The sequence below is a fragment of the Myotis davidii genome, unplaced genomic scaffold (assembly GCF_000327345.1).
Source record: "Myotis davidii unplaced genomic scaffold, ASM32734v1 scaffold993, whole genome shotgun sequence".
Lineage (NCBI taxonomy): Eukaryota > Metazoa > Chordata > Mammalia > Chiroptera > Vespertilionidae > Myotis > Myotis davidii.
The window spans coordinates 2400879-2407147 of record NW_006285483.1 but is presented as its reverse complement, the minus strand read 5'-3'; positions in this window follow the sequence as shown (position 1 = coordinate 2407147).

The window sequence follows — 6269 nt, the reverse complement described above, 5'->3', positions numbered from 1 at the left end:
ACACACACACACACACACACACACATATTGTTCCTGGTTCTGGCACAAAGCTCCTAAAACCCACAAAATTTCCTGAGTGATACTATAGTAGTGTCTTGTTATTCATAATGAATCCTTTTGGACCACATCTAAGTTTATGCTAATGAGATGACTCAGCACTGAGCCCCTAAACAGCTCAAGATGCTGGCTGGCCACCAAAAAGATCAAACAGGTAGATTAGAGGTAAAATTAGATCAGCCCCAACCATCCGTCAGTTTCCAGAGAATGGGGGAGGGCTGGAGATTGTTCAAGATAAAAACTCTTGAACAGCAAGACCCAGAAGAGCTTCTTGGTTGGTGAATGCATCCACATGCAGGAAGGGTGATGATGCACCTGAACTCCTTGGGGACAGAGGCTCCTGTATCTGGTCCCAGCCCACATACCTGTACATCTGGCTGTTCATTCATAGTCTTTATAATGAACCCATAAATGTAAGTAAAGTGTTATCCTGAGTTCTGTGACATTCTAGCAAATTACTGCACCTCAGGGGGTTGAGCATTGACCTATGAACCAGGAAGTCACAATTCAATTTCCTGGTTGGTTGGTCAGGGCACATGTCGGGGTTTCGGGCTCCATCCCCAGTGTGGGGCAAGAAGGAGGCAGCCAATCAGTGATTCTCTCTTACTGTCGATGTTTCTATCTCTCCCTCTCACTTCCTCTCTGAAGTCAATAAACATATTTTTTTAAAAAGAACTAAGCCCTAGGGCATTCCAATCTTCAAGTTAGTGAAAAGAAAAATGGAAAAGGAACAGCTGGTGTAGTATGGGGAAGATTGGTAGACTCTGATATCTGAAAGCAACTGAAGAAAGTGTTTCAAGAAGGGAGTGATCACATGACTACTTGCTGCTGATGGGTCTGATAAGAACAGGGAACTGACAATTGAATTTGTCAGCATAAAAATCATTGTGAACCTTGATAAATGTGGTTTCATTGTTCTGGAAGGGGCACAAGCCTGACTGTAGTGTGTATGAAAGAGAATAGGAGGTGAGAAAATAGAAACAGTTTAGGCAATTTTTTCAAGTTCTGCTATGAATAGTTAGCAGACAAATATTTGGTGAAGTCACTCGAGGGGAAGGTAGGGGCAAGATTTTTTTAAAAGATGAGAGTTATATTCCATTAGTGTGCTGTTGGGAATGGTCCAATAGAGAGAGAAAATTTGACCATGTGGATGAGTAAGCAGATAATTGCTGGAGTCATGCCTAATCCAGTATATAAGGGAGGGCCTGGCCTCAGACAGACACATGGTCCATTCATCATATAGAGGAGTGAAGGCAGAGAGTGAGAGCCTGAATATTGGAGGATAATATTTTTTGGTGGTGGGAGGACAGGATTTTTTCTTCTGATTTCTATTTTCTCAGTGGGGGAAAAAATAACATTGGCTGAAAGTGAGAAGCAAGGAGATTCTGTCCTAACATAGGTGATGTGTCATTGTGTAACTGGATTTTAACCTTCCTGGGGAGGGGCAGAAGGTCAGGCAAGTCTATCGCAAAGCTTGAGGGGAGGGAGTGATGAGTGGGTCATTCAGCAAACAGAGGGGCTGAAAGGATGCCTCCTGTGCTTGCCCATAACTCCGTGGGAGCTCAGGGGGCTTGGGCTGCTCAAGCCAGGTGGGGCATGTGTTCTGTGCCTGGGGTTCCTGGACTTTTGGAAAGGTGTCAGGAAGTTCGGGAAACCCAGACACTGTATGAGGAATTTTGTGTGTGTACTTTTGTTTCAATGGTATAAAGTCCTCTGAGCCCACCTGCTTGGGTTCCCCCTTCCCTTGTCATAAAACAGGAGCAACTCCCCAGAAGGGACAAACATCTGAGAGATCATAAATGGTGGATAAAAATCATTATCCTTATCATAGAAAAATCAAACCTTTTTTTTACTGTTTGCCAAGCTATTGGAAGAGAACAGAGGGCATGTCCTGAAGTGAAAAAAGTCCATCTGGAAGTGAAAACAGCCACACACTTAGGTGAAGGAGAATGATGAAGATCAGACCTGCCCTCTCTGTTGAAAATGCAGGTACCTGGATGCACATGTACCCACGTGCTCTGTGTGTGTATGGGATAACAATGAACACTTGCATTGTCTGATGGTTTTCAATGGGCATTTCCATAACACAGAATGGCCACAGGCCATGGCCACTTGGTCACACATTTCCCACAGGTTCAGAGAGTGTAGTGCTCAGAGTCCCTCACTAAATGGAGATTCTACAGCCCACGTTCAAGTACAGTGGGGCCTTGACTTACGAGTGTCCCGACTAAGGCGTTTTTTGAGATACCAGCTGTCTCTCGGCTGATTTTTTGCATTGAGTTGACAGTAATTTGAGTTAACGAGCTCCTTAACGAGCTCCTGAACGCATTAAATTCGTAAGTCAAGGCCCCACTGTATTTTGTTTCCTCTTTCGGTGCTCTATCCTTTAGATCAGGGTTTGTAAATCAGCATCACCTGGATGCTTCCCTACAATGAAGTCTTGGGCTCGGAGAAACTCTGATTCAGTATGTCTACAGCAGGGCCTGGATAACTGCACTGTTGGAAGCATCCCAGGTGAATCTGAACACAACTTAGACTTGGGGAACAACTACCCTATATAAAAAGCCGTGTGTGTGTGTGTGTGTGTGTGTGTGTGCGTGTGTGTGTGTGTGTGTGTGTGTGTGTGTGGTACAGTGGGCATGTGTCCTCCCACAGGCAAGCCTACCAACCCTGTAAAACATCTTGGATGCCTTTCATTCCTCTTTTAAGGATCTTCTACCCTTTGGCCATCCTTCCTGGTGCCTCATGGTTCTTTTCCTAACCCTCATCAGATGATGGCTTAGTCCAGCCGTGGGCAAACTATGGCCCGCGGGCCGGATCCGGCCCTTTTGAAATGAATAAAACTAAAAAAAAAAAAAAGACCATACCCTTTTATGTAATGATGTTTACTTTGAATTTATATTAGTTCACACAAACACTCCATCCATGCTTTTGTTCCGGCCCTCCGGTCCAGTTTAAGAACCCATTGTGGCCCTCGAGTCAAAAAGTTTGCCCACCCCTGGCTTAGTCCCTCTTAGGGGGTGGTACATTGTCACAATGGGGAGATGTTTTAGGGAGGGGATATGTCTTAGCACACAGTATAGTGGTTGTGTATTTGCCATGGCAGCTCTCTACCACAGAACTCCCACACGTATATCACATGCTTGCATGAACGCCGTACAAATATAATACCCACAAAACTCTCAGGATGGAAAGTAAACACATATAATGAGCAGGTTGGTTTTTAGAGCATCCAATCTTTTCTAGGTAAAAAAAAAATCATGACAGCATAAAAAGTGTCAGGTCTTACCACAAGGCATGCTCTTGAAGTGAGGCCTCCAGAAATACCAGTTTGTCATGGAAACGCTGACAGGGCTTCCTTCAGTCGAGAGATGCTCACAGGTGCAGCCTGGAATGGCACAGCCTCCTGTGGCTTATTTACATCCTGGCCCATTGAACGCATTCTCTTTTCCTGTTTTCTGGCCCATGGAAAGTCAGCTGGCCTTCCTGGGACCTGGAGGGTTCTTACCAGGAAGGTGGCTGTGTCTCTCTTGGTGGTGGTCTTCTGTCTTCTGAAGCAGGGAATAGAGGGAGGTCTTAGGATCGTTTTTACATCTGGGAGGAGGGCCTGGTGAGTGTAGAGAAAAGAAAGAGGGAAGGAAGGAAGGAAGGAAGGAAGGAAGGAAGGAAGGAAGGAAGGAAGGAAGGAAGGAAGGAAGGCGAAGGGAAGGGAAGGGAGGGGAGCGGAGGGCATTGGGTCCCTAAAGATATGGATTCTCCCTTCTTCCAAACTGGACCGCTGGAGTCCTGGCAGGAGCCAGAGAGGAGCATTAGCTGCTTTATGGGTCAAATGGGCAGGGCCTGAGAGGTCTGGAAAGAGCAAAAGGTAGTTTCTGTCTGTGGGAAGTTTCTATTCAGTGGGGAAAGTGTAGTCACCTAGGGGCTCCCAATCCAATCTGACAAGGGAGGCAAGAGCTGTACACATGAGTCCAAGAAAGATGGAAGGCAGAAGGCACAGTCCTGGCATTCCAGGGCTCACAGTCTGGAGAGAGAAAGACTTGTTTCTTCAACCCTGGCCACAGGCTGCCCAACCCCTCACCAACCATCTCAGGAATTGAAGCCACCAACCCCGCTCTAACCATGGAAGAGCTGGGCTGAGACAGACCCAGCAGCCCCTCCGGTGTGCCTGCCTCCTCCTGCCTGTCAGAGCTGTTGGCCAGGCCTGGGCTCTGCTGGGAGGCTGGTTTGCAATCAGGCCGCGATGATCAGGCCCACCTTTCCTCTAGGGAGCTTGAGAGGCATCCCAGGGCTGGCTCTGACATGAATTTGTGCTCAGTGCGCAGGCGATCAGAGCTGACTCCTCTCGCTTCTCCCTCGGAGGTGTTGATAGTAACAGCAGAGATGAGCTGCCAAGTTGGCAGGAGAACAGAGAACAACAGAGCGACTGTGCACTGCGGATTGAGGCGGGAGGAGAGCAGCAAGCCAGCAGAGGGCTGGGCCTGAGCAGCAGTTTGTTTATCCTGAGATCTGAGATCCAAAGTGTCCCTCCAGTCTGGGCAGCCAGCATGTTGCACAAGGAAGGGAGACAATGTGGGCAGGTGATGTCTCCAGGGGAGGCCGAGGCGGGGGAGATGGGCGGGGGGAGGGAGGGGAGGTGTGCAGGGTGTGGTGTCTAGGAGGCTCCCGGATCTGGGTGCTGCAAGAGTTGATGGGCGGGACCTCTGGCTGGGCCTGAAGTCTCCAGCCAGCCTGGCCCCTAGAGGCTTGCCAGGCCTCTGAGGCAGGTCAGAGATCCACCTTTGTCCCTGCTGTTGATGAAGTAGTTGTGCAATTTCCAGACAGAAATGGACCTGGGGTGCGAGCTGGTGAGTCTGAAGCTGCTTCCACCCAAAGAGGACCTTAAGAGGACACCCCTGCTGTCAATCAGTTGATCTCATTGAGCCTCAGAGATTGGTAATCTACTTCAGAGCTTTGTGTGAGGATTCAACAAAGTAGGGAGAGCAAAAACCTACCTACTGCTTACTACGAGGCAGACACTGTTTTAAGCACTTTACGTACTCAAAGGCACTTACTCTTCAAATGATTTTATCATGTGGGTATTATTATTCCCATTTTATTAATAAAGTAACCAAGGCACAGAGAGTAAAGTAACTTATCCAATGTCACAGAGCTCTCACCATGACTCCCCCAGAACAGTTCCAAACAGAAGACCCAGGCTCCTGACATCCTACTCAGGGACTCCGTGGGGCCCTAGGGCTGTCTTCCCTGCCACCTCTGATCCCTACTACCTCACTTATCCTAGGAGCTGGAATAGTTCCTCCTTTGAGAGCCCCTGGCCTCCCTGTTCCTCTCCTCCCTCCCCCTCTTCCTGTCGAGGCAGAACAGAGGAATTCTCAGCTTCCTCTAGTTACCCTCAGCCTGCAAAGAAAACATAGTCTGCTGTGCCTGCTGCTAGTTCCTCTAGTGACAGCCACAACCCATTTTCTCAGTGCCATCCCCAGCTGGTGCTATAGGCAGAGCTGGGGCCCTAGAGTCCGGCCTGAGACTGTGGGCCAGTCACATCAAGGCTGGGCCCTGGTGGCCACTCAAAGGGAGAGGCCTGGGCCAAATAATTTCCTGAAGACCTTTTCAGCTCTAGGAGCTATAGCTGCACTGCATTCACCACCTTCTCCTAGGGGAGGAAGCCCAGTAGATAGACATGTTCCCCATATGTTGGGGGAGTTCATTAATGCAGCCTTGAAAATTAGTAATCAGCTTTACAAGTCCACTGAACTGTGCTACTGGCCACTCTTGCCTCTTAGGAGATATCTTTGCCACTTGCTGGGCAGCCAGCCAGAGCTACCTCCTGTCAGCTGGGAGACAGCCAAGCCAGAGCCCGGAGCCCGGGTTACTGACTGCTTCCTAGGCCTGAGCTCCTCCCTGGGATGAGGAAAGCAGATCACCAGTGCCCAGGGAGAGGTACACTGGATAGACCAGCGGTCGCCAACTGGTGGTCCGTGGACCACTGGTGGTCCGTGAGGTCTGAAAGGTTGGCAACCGCTGGTACAGATGTTTCAGAACACTTTCTGTACATGTGCGCTGGGAAGCACTGGGAAGCACTGTGGTTACATTAGCTACAGACTCACCCTCCCAGTTGTACCTTTAGGTAATGACTGGTGACAGGAGGAGACCAGGTGGGGTTGCGAAGCTGGGGTGGAAACTCTGCCATGGCTAACTCAGAAGGAAATGGAATA